Source organism: Oryctolagus cuniculus, chromosome 2 (genome assembly GCF_964237555.1).
Source record: "Oryctolagus cuniculus chromosome 2, mOryCun1.1, whole genome shotgun sequence".
Classification (NCBI taxonomy): Eukaryota; Metazoa; Chordata; class Mammalia; order Lagomorpha; family Leporidae; genus Oryctolagus; species Oryctolagus cuniculus.
In genome coordinates, this window is record NC_091433.1 from 47422898 (window position 1) to 47436750 (window position 13853).

The following is a 13853-nucleotide window of genomic DNA, read 5'->3' on the forward strand; positions in this document are numbered from 1 at the left end:
CAATCTACTATTTTTTTTGAAAGGCAGAGTTTTACACACACACACACACACACACACACACGCGCGGAAAGAGAGAGAGAGATTTTTCCATCCACTAGTTCATTCCCCAAATGGCTGCAATGGCTGGAGCTGGGCTGATCTGAAGCCAGGAGCCAGGAGCTTCTTCTGAGTCTCACATATGGGGGCAGAGACCATCTTTCATTGTCTTCCCAGGCTCACTAGCAAGGAGCTGGATCAGAAGTGGAGCAGCCAGGACTTGAACCAGTACCCATATGGGATGTTTGTGTCACCCGTAGCAGCTTAACCTGCGGCACCCCAAAGCCGGCCCCAACATCTACCATTCTATTCTCTGCTTTTATGAATTTGACTTTTTTTTGGACTCAGCATATGAATGAAATCAAAAAGTATTTGTCTTTCTGTATTTAGCTTTTTTCCCTTAAAATAATGTACTCCAGGTTCACCCAACAATGTCCCAAACAGTAGGATTTCCCTCTTTTTAAAAACTAGTAATATTTCCTTGTATGGATATGTCACTTTTTCTTTATCCATTCATTTGTCAATGGGTACTTAGGTTGTTCCAGGATTGTGGCTACTGCTGACAATGCTGCAATGACTGTGGGAGTGCACATAGATGTTTCTTCAGCATACCGATTTCCTTTCTCTTGGAAATGTACCCAGAAGTGGAATTGCTGATCTCATGGTAGTTTTCTTTTTAATTTGTATGAGGACTGTTTTCCATGGCATCTCTGCCATGTTACTTCCTCACCAACAGGGAAAGGTTCCTTTTTCTCCACATCCTCACCAATTATCATTATCTTTCATCTTTTATATGATAGCTATTTTAACAGGTGGGAAGTAATATTTCATTGTGGCTTTGATATGTGTTTTCATGGTGATTAATGATGAGGAGCACCCTTTATGTGACATTTCATGTCCTATGTCCTCTTTGGAGAATTGTCTATTCAGGTACCTGCTCATTTTAATATCAGATTATTTATTTTCTTGCTATTGAGTTCCATATGTTCCTTATGCATTTTGAATACTTAGCCCTTACCAGATATATGGTGTATAAATATACCTTCCATTCTGTCAGTTACCCCCTCAGTAGGTTGAATGTTTACTGCATAGAAGCTTTTCAGTTTGATGAAAATCCATTTGTCTCCTTTGCCTTTGTAGGCCGTGCTTTTTAAAAATATCATTTTCCAAACCAATGTCAGAAAGCCTTTTCCTTATGTTTTCTTTTAGTAGTTTTACAGTTTGGGGTACAATATTTACATCTTTAATTCATTTTCATTGATTTTTTATAAGATGTGAGATAAGAGTAAAATTTAATTTTTCTTCATGTGAATAGAGTTTCTCAACACCACTTATTGAAGAGATTTTATTTGCATGTGAATGCAGTTTTCTCAATGCCATTTATTGAAGATATTATCTTTTCTCCCTTATATGTTCTTGGCATCCATTTTTAAGGTCAATTGATTGCGAATGTGTGGATTCATTTCTGGGCTCTCTCATGTATTTCACTGGCCTATTTATCTGTTTTTATGCCTGCACCATAGTGATTTGTTTATTTATTTATTCATATATTGATTACTTGAGAGACAGACTGAGAGAATGATAGAGCTAGAGATAGGGAGAGAAAGAAGGAGACAATGAGAGAGGGAGAGTGAGAAGCAGAGGGAGTGGGGGGAGAGGGAGGGAGGGAGGGAGGGAAAGAGAAACAGATAGGCAAGAGAGAATCCATAATATGGTTCATGCCCCAAATGCAGTGGCTAGGCTGGGTCATGACAAAGCCAGGAGCCAGGAACTCAACCCATGTCTCCCACGTGGGTGACAGGGAACCAACTACTTGAGCTGTCACCTGCTACCACTCAAGCTCTGCATTAGCAAGAAAAGTGGAATCAGTAGCTACAGCTTAGAATCAACTCAGGTACTCTGATATGAAAGTGGGCATTGTAACTGCTAGGCCAAACATCTACCTCCATATAATTTTGATCAATGCAACTTTATATTATAATGAAAAATCAACAACTGTGATGTCTTTAGCTTTGTTCTTCTTACATATGATTGATTTGGCTATTTAGAGGTTTCTGTAATACCATGAAAATTTTAAAATTATTTTTGTGAAAAATTCCATTGTAATTGATATGCAATGCATTAAATCTATAGGCTATTTGGATGGTATGCATATTTTAATATTGTTTTTCCAAGTCATCGAAATTGTATATTCTTCCATGTATTTGAATTTTTTTAATTTATTTTACATATTATAGCTTCTATTATACAGATTTTTCACCTGCCTGGTTGCATTTCACCTAAGTATCTTATCTTTTTGATACTACCATAAGTGGAATTGTTTCCTTAATTTCATTTTCAGATAGTTTATTGTCAGCATATAGTAACATAACTGAATTTATAATGTTTATTTTGTTTCCTGCCAATGTACTGAATTTGCTTATTAGTTCTAATAAGTTATTCATGGAGTTAGGTTTTATAAATACAAGATCACATCCCCTGCAAATGTAGATAACTTTACTTCTTCTTTTTCAGTTTGGTTGTATTTTATTTATTTTTCTTGCTCTGGCTCAGACTTCTAGTGCTAAGTTGAACAGAAATAATAAAAGTGGGTGTTCTTACCTTGTTCCTGATCTTAGAGGAAAAACTTTCAAATTTTCATGATTGAATATGATGTTAGCTGTGGGCTTTTTATATATGGCTTTTATTATATTGAGATACATCTCTCCTGAGCCTAACTCGTTGAGAGTTTTTATCATTAAGGAATACCAAATTTTGTTGAATGCTTCTTCTGCTTCTATTGAGATGATCATATGATATTTTTATCCTTCACTCTATTAAGATGGTCCTTGTCTAACTTTTCTATCAGGATAATGTGGGCCAAGTAATATGAAGTGGAGAGGGTTCTGTCTTCAAATTTTTTGAAGAGTTTTAGAAGGATTGAAATTAATTTTTCTTTGGTAGAATGACCAACAAAATCATCAGGTCCTGGGCTTTCTTTAGTCAAATAATTTTTATTATTTATTCAGTCTCCTTATTCATTATTGGTCTAATTGGACTTTCTATTTATGTGTGATTCAATTTTAATAGTGTTTATGTTCCTAGGACTTTATCCATTTCTCTTCAGCTGTTTTATTTGTTAGTATATAACTTTTTATAGTTGTCTCAGTTTCCTTTGTTCTTTTATTATATCAGCTATAATCTGTCTCTTCCATTTACAATTTATTTATTTGCATCTTCTTTTTCTTGGTTAAACTAGCTAAAAGTTTATGGATGTATTTATGTTTTCAAAAAACCAACTCTTACTTTTCATGATTTGTTCTATTGTTTTTCCAGTCACTGTTTCATTTATTTCTGTTCTAATTTGTATTATTTCCTTCCTTTGCTAATTTTGGGCTTTGTTGCTTTTTAGTTCCAAAAAGTACAAATTTAGATGATATATTTAAATCTTTTATTTTTTTCTCAATGTAGACATTGATTTCTTTACACTTCGATCTTAGAACTGCTTTGTCCCATAAATTTGGTATTTTGGGTTTCATTTTCGTTGGGTTCATAAAAAAGATTTTTGCATGTGTCTTGAAATCTTTCTCCAATTGATTAGTCAGGAACATGTTTCTTAATTTTCACATACTTTAGTTTTCTGGGATTTCTTCTTAAGATTTTTTTTTAATCCAACACTTTTATATAATCTATTCTGGAGAATGCTGCATATGCAGTTAAGAAAAACATGTCTTCTTCTGCTGTTGGATTGGATGTTATTTATATGTCCATTGGATCCTTTTTATCTGTATTATAATTCAAGTCCAGAGTTTCCTCATTGATTTTCTGCCTCTGTTACCTGTCCATTATTTAAAGGAAGGTATTGAAGTCCCATACGAGTATTACTATTTCTCCCTTCAGTTCTTTTAACATTTGCTTTATATTCAAATATTTAGGTGCTCCAATATTGTGTACATACATATTTGTAACTGCATCATCATGATGGATTGATCCTGTTATCATAAGATAATGACCTTTTTTGTCTCTTATGACAGTTTTTTTATTTAAAGCCTACTTCCCCTGGTGTAAGTATCTTTTGGTAACTACTTTTATGGGATATCTTTTTCCATCACTTCATTTTCAGCCTACATATGTCTTTAAATCTAAAGTGAGTCTCTAGTAGGCAGTATATTGTTGAATCTTGTTGAGTTTTTCTTAAATCCATTTAGACATTCTATGTATTTTTATTGAAGAATTGAATACATTTATATTTAAAATAACTGTTGATTGGCAAACACTATTTAATGTCAATCGCATACAAAAACTTTACTCTTTTATGTCTCCCCTCCTACATATATTTTATGTTACAATGCCATAATTTATACTTTTTATATTGTGTATCCATTAACAAATTATGGTAGTTAAGGATGGGTGCTTGGTCTCACAGTTAAGATGCCAGTTAAGACATCACATCCCATACTTGAGTGCCTGGATTTGACTCCAACTTCTTGTTAATGCAGATCCTGAGAGGCAGCAGTAATGATTCAAATAATTGGGTATCTGCCAATCATGTGGGAAACCTAGACTGAATTTCTGGCTTCTACTCCAGCACCAGCCACATCTGAGATTTTGTGGCTGTTTGAGGAGTCACTCAGCAAATGAGATCAATCTCTCTTTCTCTCTCTTTCTCTCTCTTTCTCTCTCTCTCCTGCACTCATTTATTCCCTTGCTCCTTTCCTTCACTACCATCAAATAAGTAAACAATTTTTAAAATTACTGTAGCTATAGTTATTTTTTTCCTTCTTAAAATCATTTTATGTGATTATTTGCATTTTATTTGAAAGACAGAGAGACAGGTGAAGAGAGATCCTCCATCCACTGGTCCATTCCTCAAATACCAATAGCTAGGGCTGGGCAGGCCAAAGTCAGGAGCTCAGAACTCATTCTGGGTCTCCCACATGGGTGACAGGGACCCAAATACTTGAACCATCATCTGCTGCCTCCCAGGGTGTGCATTAGCATGAAGCTATATGAAAAGCAGAGCTGCTGGGACTCAAACCAGACCTGTGACATAGGATGTGGGTTCCCAAGTGACAATCTAGTCATAGTGCCAAATGCTCACCCAGTAATTTTTCTTTTAATATTTATGATGGAGTAATAGTGATTTACATAATCCCATTCCAGCATAAGAAGATTCTGAATTTGTCTATATACTTACTTTTATCAGGAATTATATTTTCATGTTACTAATTTACATCTTTTCTTTAAGATTTATTTTATTTATTTGAAAGGCGGAGTTACAGAGAGAGAGGGAGAGACAGATATAGAGAGGTATCCTCCATCCACTGGTTCTCTCCAAATGACCGCAACAGCCAGGGCTGGGCCAGGCAGAACAAGAGCCAGGAGCTTCATCTGGGTCTTCCACATGAGTGCAGGGACCAAGCACTTGGGCCATCTTCTGCTGCTTTCCTAGGCACATAAACAGAGAACTGGATTGGAAATGGAGCAGCCGAGTATCAAACCAGCACCCGTATGGGATGCCAGTGTCATAGGCTGCTGTTTTACCCACTATGCCACAGCACTGGCCCCATCATCTTTTCATTTTAACTTGAAGAATCTCTTCAGCATTTCTTTTTTTTTTAACTTTTATTTAATGAATATAAATTTCCAAAGTGCAGAATATTGATTACAATGGCTTCCCTCCCCCCGTAATGTACCTCCAACCCACAACCCTCCCCTTATCCACTCCCTCTCCCCTTCCATTCACATCAAGATTCATTTTCCATTCTCTTTATATACAGAAGATCAGTTTAGCATACATTAAGTAAAGATTTCAACAGTTTGCTTCCACACAGAAACATAAAGTGAAAAATACTGTTTGAGTACTAGTTATAGCATTAAATCTCAATGTACAGCACACTAAGGACAAAGATCCTACATGAGGAGTAAGTGCACAGTGACTCCTGTTGTTGACTTAACAAATTGACACTCTTGTTTATGGCATCAGTAATCACCCTAGGCTCTTGTCATGAGCTGCCAAGGCTATGGAAGCCCCCTGAGTTCACTGACTCTGATCATTTTTAGATAAGGCCATGGTCAAAGTGGAAGTTCTCTCCTTCCTTCAGAGAAAGGTACCTCCTTCTTTGATGACCCATTCTTTCCACTGGGATCTCACTCACGGAGATCTTTCATTTAGTTTTTTTTTTCCCCCTGAGTGTCTTGGCTTTCCATGCCTGAAATACTCTCATGGGCATTTCAGCCGGATTTGCATGCCTTAAGGGCTGATTATGAGGCCAGAGTGCTGTTTAAGACATCTGCCATTCTATGGGTCTGCTGTATATCTCACTTCCCATGTTGGATCATTCTCTCCCTTTTTGATTCTATCAGCTAGTATTTGCAGACACTATTCTTGTTTCTGTGATCCCTTTGGTTCTTAGTCCTATCATTATGATCAACTGTGAACAGAAATTGATCACTGGGACTAGTGAGATGGCATTGGTACATGCCACCTCGATGGGATTGAATTCGAATCCCCTGGTATGTTTCTAACTCTACCGTTTGAGGTAAGTCAGCTTGAGCATGTCCTGAATTGTACATCTTTTCCCTCTCTTATTCCCACTCTTATGTTTAACAGCGATCACTTTTCAGTTAAGTTTCAGCACTTAAGAAGAATTGTGTATTGATTACAGTATTCAACCAAAAGTATTAAGTAGAACAAACAAAAAAGGTTATCTTCAGCATTTCTTGAAAGGTAGGTCTAGTGATGATGAACTCCCATAGCTTTAGTTTGGGAAAATTATTAATTCTCCTTAAATTCTGAAGGACATCCTTGCTTGATAAAGTATTCTTGCTTGGCGATTTTTCTATTTTTTTTTCTTTCTGCGCTTTGACTATATTGTTCAACGTTCTCCTGGCCTGCAAGGTTTCTTTGGGAAATCTGATAAACTTAGGGAATTTACCTTGTGTAATGAACTCCTTTTCCCTTGCCGCTTTCACAATTCTACCCTTGTCTTTTACTTTTGATAGTTTGAATATAATGTGTATCCTTTCTGCAATCCTTCGAAGTTCATAAGCCTGAACATTCATATACCTTCAAAGAGCTGGAAACTATTCAGCCATTATTTCTTTTAATCAGCTTTATTTTCCTTTCTCTTTCAGCCCCCCCCCCCCCACACACACACACTCACTCTTCCTTTCTCTCTTCCTATTCTTTTGGATCCTCCATTTATGGTATTTTATAAATCTATTTTAATTTTTTTCTTTTTCAATATTTTTCAATATTTTTTGACTGTATAATTTCAAATTACCTTTGAGTTCACAGATTCTTGTGCTTGATCAAGTCTGTTGTCGGAGCTTTCTTCTGCCTTTCCATTCAATTCATGATATTCTTCAGCTCCTGGGTGTCTCTCTCTCCCTCTCTCTCTCTCTCTCTCTCTCTTCTATGTCTCTGTTAAACTTCCATTTTATTTGTGAATTGATTTCTTGGCTTCATTGAACTGTCTGCCTGTGTTCTCTTGTATCTTTCTGGGTTTATTCAAAATGATTATTTTAAATTCCTTGTTAGACAACTCACAGATCGTCATTTCTATGTCAGTTGCTGAAAAATTACTGTGTTCCTGTGCTGGTGTTGTATTTCTTTGCTTCTTCATGTTTCTTGAAGTCATGTATTGTTGTCTTCACAAATGCAGATGCAGCCACCTCTTCATTATTTCCCGACTAGCCTCAGGAAGGACAGACCTTCATGAATAGCCTGGCTAGAGATTCTGGTATCTCTCTGACTCTTCCTGCTGATTCACCTGCTCCACTTCTCTTGTTCCTTCCTTGGGGGGTGGGGGGGAGCGCATGGAGTCAGTCCTTAAGATTGTATACCTTAGCTCAGTCCTGTTAAGGCCAGGCTCCTGTGTTGAGAGCTTCCTGTTTATTTTTGGGAGGGCAGTGCCCTAAGGAATTCAAGGTTCAGTGCCTTCTCTGGATGTTGCTGAGTTGAGCCAGCTGTCAGCATTAGCTCAGGGACAATCTGCAAAGACACACACTCCATCTGTGAGAGCACTTGTGGTATGCCAGCTATGGGGAGGAGGAGCACAGAGTACTAGGGGTGCATGAGGGCTGGTTGGGGAGGACCATGGGTGATATGACTGAAGCATTGATTATTCCCCATTAAGCAGCAAAGCAACTTCTGTCACATATTAACATTCCATATATATACATATATAATATATATACATATACATATATAATATATACACACATACATATATACATATATGTAACTGTGGACTCTTCATTCTTTCCTGTATTTGTCTATTCCCAATCAAGAATAGCAACAACTTATTTTATATTGTTTTTCTTATTTTATAGACCTTTTTAGAGTAGTTTTAGGCCCATAGCAAAGCACATAGAGAGCTCCTGTCCCTGCACAATGCATGACCTTTTCTATTATCAACATCCTCCTCCGAAATGATACAACTAATGAAGCTACTCTGGCATAATGCAAACTCCATAGCTTATATTAGCTTTTAAAGATTTTATTTATTTATTTGAGAGTAGAGTTACAGACAGTGAGAGGGAGAAACAGAGAGAAAGGTCTTCCATCCGTTGGTTCACTCCCCAAATGGCCACAATGGCCGGAGCTGCATCAATCCGCAGCCAGGAGCCAGGAGCCAGGAGCTTCCTCCCGGTCCCCCATGCGGGTGCAGGGGCCCAAGGACTTGGGCCATCTTCTACTGCCTTCCCAGGCCACAGCAGAGAGCTGGACTGGAAGAGGAGCAGCCAGGACTACAACCGGCACCCATATGGGATGCTGGCCCTGCAGGCGGAGGATTAACCTACTGTGCCATAGCGCCGGCCCCTTTTATTAGATTTCACATTGAGTGTGGACACACTATGGGTCTGAACACATATATAATGATAGGTATCCATCATTACAGTGTCATAAAGTGTAGTTTAACTGCCCTAAGAATTCTCTGTGCTCTGATTACTCATCATTCTCTCCTCCTGAACTAATGGTAACCACTGATCTTTTCACGGCCTTTCTAGTGTTGCCTTTCTCAGAAGTTTTATTGTTGGCACAGTACAATATTTACCCTTTTCCAGATAGGCTTCTCTAACCTAGCAATGTAGGTTAGGTTTCCTCCGTGTCTTGATAGCTGTGTCATATCACATTGCCTGGTTGTATAACTTATTACTTATCCACTCACCTACTCAATGTCATCTGGGTTGTTTCCAAATTTTGGAAGTTTTGAATAAAGCTTCACATTTATGAGTATGTTCTTGTGTGAACATGAGTTTTTTACTCTGAAAAAATACTGACAACACACTTATCAGACAGCATGGGAACAGTAAGTTTAGTTTTATAAGAAACCAGTAGGGGCCGGCGCTGTGGCTCACTTAGTTAATCCTCCACTTGCGGCATACCCTATGGGCACCAGGTTCTAGTCCCAGTTGCTCCTCTTCCAGTCCAGCTCTCTGCTGTGGCCTGGGAAGGCAGTGGAGGATGGCCCAAGTGCTTGGGCCCCTGCACCCACATGGGAGACCAGGAGAAGGCACCTGGCTCCTGGCTTCATTCGGTTTGGTACAGCACCAGCCGTGGCAGCCATTTGGGGAGTGAACCAACGGAAGGAAGACTTTTTTCTCTGTCTCTCTCTCTCTCTCTCTCTCTCTCTGTCTATAACTCTACCTGTGTCAAATAAATAAAAAAGAATTATATATAAATATATATAAATAAATAATAAATATAAATAAATAAATAAAAAAGAAACCAGTAAACTCTCCCATAGAGGCCGTGCCATGTGCATTCCCACCATCTATTTTTGTATGTTGACTGAATACTCAAGAAAATTGTTGAGGTTTTTTCGATTAATTCTAATGAGTTGTCTGTTGATTTTGTACCCAGACATTCACTAAATCGGTGCATAGTGACAGTTTGTTTCTTCCTTTCCACTCTGCTGCTTTCTCTTGCCTCAGAGCACTGTCCAGGGCCTCCGCACAATGTTGAAACAAGGGTCAGCAGCAGTCACCATTTTCTCATTTCTGACTTTAAGGAGAATGCTTCTCACATTTCAACATTCATGGCCATGGGTTCTTGTTAGAAACTTTTTATCTAAAAAGATCATCTCTTCTCATTTTGTTTTGCTAAGAGGTTTTGTGTTTATTGGATACTGAATTTTATTAATGCTTTTCCTGAGTCTTTTGAGAAAAGCATATGATTTTCCCCATTAACATGTTCATATGATGAATCATTTAATGATTTTCTAATAGGCAAAATAATTCTGTTGTATTAAAGAATTTCTGGTATAAGTCCCTAGTAATGACATATATTTTAAAAATCAAGTTCCAGCTCATTTTGCTAGTTTTTTAACAGCTTCTCAAATCTTTGCAAGTGCAGTTGAACCTTCATTTCTCTTTCTGGCAATCTCCTTGCCTGGTTTTGTATCAAGGAGATATTTGTCACATAAAATAAACAGGGGAAGATTTTCCTCTTTTTCCATACATCATACTTCAAGATATTTCAGTCTTCAGTTCCTTGAATGTTTGGTGAAACTTGTCTATAAAATTTTCTGGTCCTATTGTATGGGGAGAAGCAAATAGAGATTTTTCAAAATGATTCCAGAAAATTTTAAAGACAAGCAATGCTAATCAGGTTGTCTTTGGATAATGAGCAACCAGGGACTGTTTTCTACTTAATATCATCCAACTTTTAAATTGACATAAATTTTCATAGAGCAAAACTTACCTTTGTAGTGTACAGTTCTATAGTATATAGTTCTGTTCATTATGACACATGTAGCTACATACCTCAAAAAATGTTTTTAAAATGTATTCAAAAGATAAGGTTATTGTGCTCCAAAAATTTGAAATCCATGCAAATGAGTGGTGTTCCAAAATTTCATAGAAAATGCATGTTATGAAAACACTGCATGGAATTCAAAGTTTTCTGTACTAAAATAGACTTGTCTTTTAATTCTATTTTTCCACAAAACTTTTATAGTCCCCTTGTATAGAGTTACAGGTCTCTGTTTTAAGACATTATTTATGGGGCCAGCGCTGTGGCATAGCAGGTAAAGCTGCTACCTGCAGTTCCGTCACCCCATATGGGTGCTGGTTCAAGACCTGGCTGCTCCACTTCTGATCCACCTCTCTGCTCTGGCCCACGAAGGCATTAGAAGATGGCCCAAGTCCTTGGGCCCCTGCACCCACGTAGGAAGACCTGGAGGAAGCTCCTGGCTCCTGGTTTCAGATCGGCACAGCTCCAGTTGTTGCAGCCGATTGGGGAGTGAATCAGTGGATGGAAGACCTCTCTCTCTCTCTCTCTCTCTTTCTCTGCCTCTCCTTCTCTCTGTGTGTAACTCCGACTTTTAATTAAATAAATAAATCTTTTTTAAAAAAAAAAAAAACATTGTTTATCTATGTAGCCTTTCTGGAGATACAGACAGATGGTCATATGGGTGCACCTGCCAAGGAACCAGTTGTGCCTTTTCATGGCTTATCATTTATCATGAAGGAACAACCAGTGTACCAAAACCTCAGAAAAAAAAAAAAAAACCTCACCCTTCATTCTGTCCTTCCCTCTCTCATTTTCTTTTCCTCTAATTCTTTCTGCCCTAGGAGTGAACCTCTCAAGTAAAGCATCATCTCTTAACCCTCGCCTTAGTCTTTGTTTTAGAGGGAACAAACACTTTGCTCATTAATTTTCAGCTTTCTTCTTTTCTACTAGAAGTTTAAGACTGTAAATTTCCAAGTCCTGTTTTGGTTACATTCTACAAGATTTATTTTTGTTGTTGTTCAATTCTCAACCAACACTTCTTCCCTCCAAAGAGTATCCAGGATGAGACAGATGTGGTTCCGAATCATCTGTCTCTCCACTGAAGACACAAATCTGTGACAGCTCCCACTTTGTGCAAAAGATTATGTTTCTAATTCCCCAATTTGTATGTAAACCCAAGGCCACATCTTCTGTCTTAGCTCTGGTTTTTCAAGAACAACAACTGCTCACAGGAGCTTGGAATCAGTGCTACATTAATACTTAGGTTTTTCAACCACCTCCAATGTTAGTGAATTTGTTTTTTTTTTCTGTCTTAAATGCTTAACTATGTGTTTAAGGGGGAACTTATCAAATGTCATCCATCGTGTCTAGGTAGTCTGTTGCAGAAAATTCTTCAATATTTAAACTGCTCATGTCCAGAAATGAAAATCTGTATGTAACCATTAAGTATGTATGTTTTAAAAGATTTATTTATTTACTGGAGAGGTAGAGTTACAGACAGAGAGAGGGAGAGATAGAAAGAGAGATCTTCCATTTGCTGATTCACTCCCCAAATTACCACAACAGCTGAAGCTGGGCTGATCTGAAGCCAGAAGCTGGGCGCTTCTTCTTGGTCTCCCGCATGGGTGCAGGGGACCAAGCACATGGGCCATCTTCTGCTGCTTTCCCAGGCCACCAGCAGAGAGCTGGATCAGATGAGGTGCAGCCAGGATACCAACCAGTGCCCATAAGAGATGCCAGTGCTGCAGGCTCCTAAGTATCTATTTAAGAGAATTATTTTACTATCTTTTACCATAGAATTTCATCCAATTTGTTTTGAGGAGAATTTAGTAGTGGAAAGTTTTGACATTTTAGTCCATGTGTCTAGAAGACAGTGATCAATAAAAGGAATAAAGCAGCTGTTACCTTTCTGGGAAGTACTGCCTGGAGGCAGCCTGGAGGACCCTGCAGAGTGCTGGAAGTCTCCCATGTCTCTGTCTGGCTGCTGATTTCCTTTGTGTTTAGCTACACATAAAACTATTGAACTGGGTAGCAAAGACTTGGACACTTTATAAGTCTTAAATTATATCTCAATAGTTAGAAAATAGATGAGAATGGATTTCCACTAACATGTTCCAATGAATTGAGAAAGATTTTGTAAGTGGGCTCTGAGAGGACTGGAATTTAGTGTTAATGAATGAAAAGACTTTTCCGTAAGAACCGGTTTGTCTTTAGGCATCCAGAAGCTGAGAGAATCAGCCTTCTCTCTCTGCCACCCTCACACAAAATGATGATGCACAAATACACCAAGAGTCAATCTGTGTTTGTTGGTGGACTTAGTGTTAGCACAGACTGTTTTGTATGGATTCAAAGCATTTCTTTTAAGTTCACATTTTTTTATTAATTAACTCTAAAAGCTAGTTGAGCACAAAAGCAAATTTCTGGGAAATGATGGAAGAATAAAATGTCACGTCAGGTGCATCTTGACTATTTTCTAAGTAGTTTTTTAACGAATTGGCCAATTATAGATGAAATTTCTTTAGTTTATTTCCAAGCTGTTTGGGATCAGTCAAGTAGGAAGCACATTTTCAAAAGCTGACATGATCACATATATGATTATATGGAAGTGGCACACAGGGGTAGAAAGGGGTACCTGAAAACTGGTTATTGTCTCCACTCAAGTTCCTGTGTCATTTCTCTAGTGAACTAAATTAATTTTCTACAAGAAAAATCACTTGACATATTTTAAGCTGGACATGCATGGTAACAGGACACTAATAAGAGCTTACCTTCTTACTTGAGTTATTTCAGATCATCCCAATAAATAGTCAGTTACCTTTAATGAAGCTTCTTGGAAAATTCTCCTTCTTTCTGTTCCTTAGCGGAGTGCTAGAAAATTCTAGCAGATGGTTTCATTCAGGATGCACATGCAGCCTCTCTCCCCAGTGAAATAAGGCAGCTGCTGTAGGCTTGTTGCCTGTCACCAACTCTTTGGATGGAACAAGGGAAAAACCCACAATCACTATTACATTCAGTAGAAACTGCAGTGGGAATTCAGAAATGCAGCATGAAATTAACTCAAAGTGGAATTTGCCTGAATTACTGGAACTCATATGAA

The 13853-nt window shown here is 37.9% G+C and overlaps 1 protein-coding gene and 1 long non-coding RNA gene across 13 annotated transcripts in view; one reads left to right on the forward strand and one right to left on the reverse strand.

Moving 5' to 3' along the window:
* The window catches only part of LOC103345374 (uncharacterized), a 56031-nt gene extending 42328 nt beyond the window's left edge, over positions 1-13703 (reverse strand). For all 3 annotated transcript variants that reach the window (XR_007918112.2, XR_007918114.2, XR_007918113.2), the window contains exon 1: positions 13572-13703. This is a non-coding gene — a long non-coding RNA (uncharacterized lncRNA). The remainder of the gene's footprint in view (positions 1-13571) is intronic.
* The window catches only part of ADRA1A (adrenoceptor alpha 1A), a 126770-nt gene that overhangs the window by 55775 nt on the left and 57142 nt on the right, over positions 1-13853 (forward strand). The gene's annotated exons all lie outside the window — the stretch shown is intronic.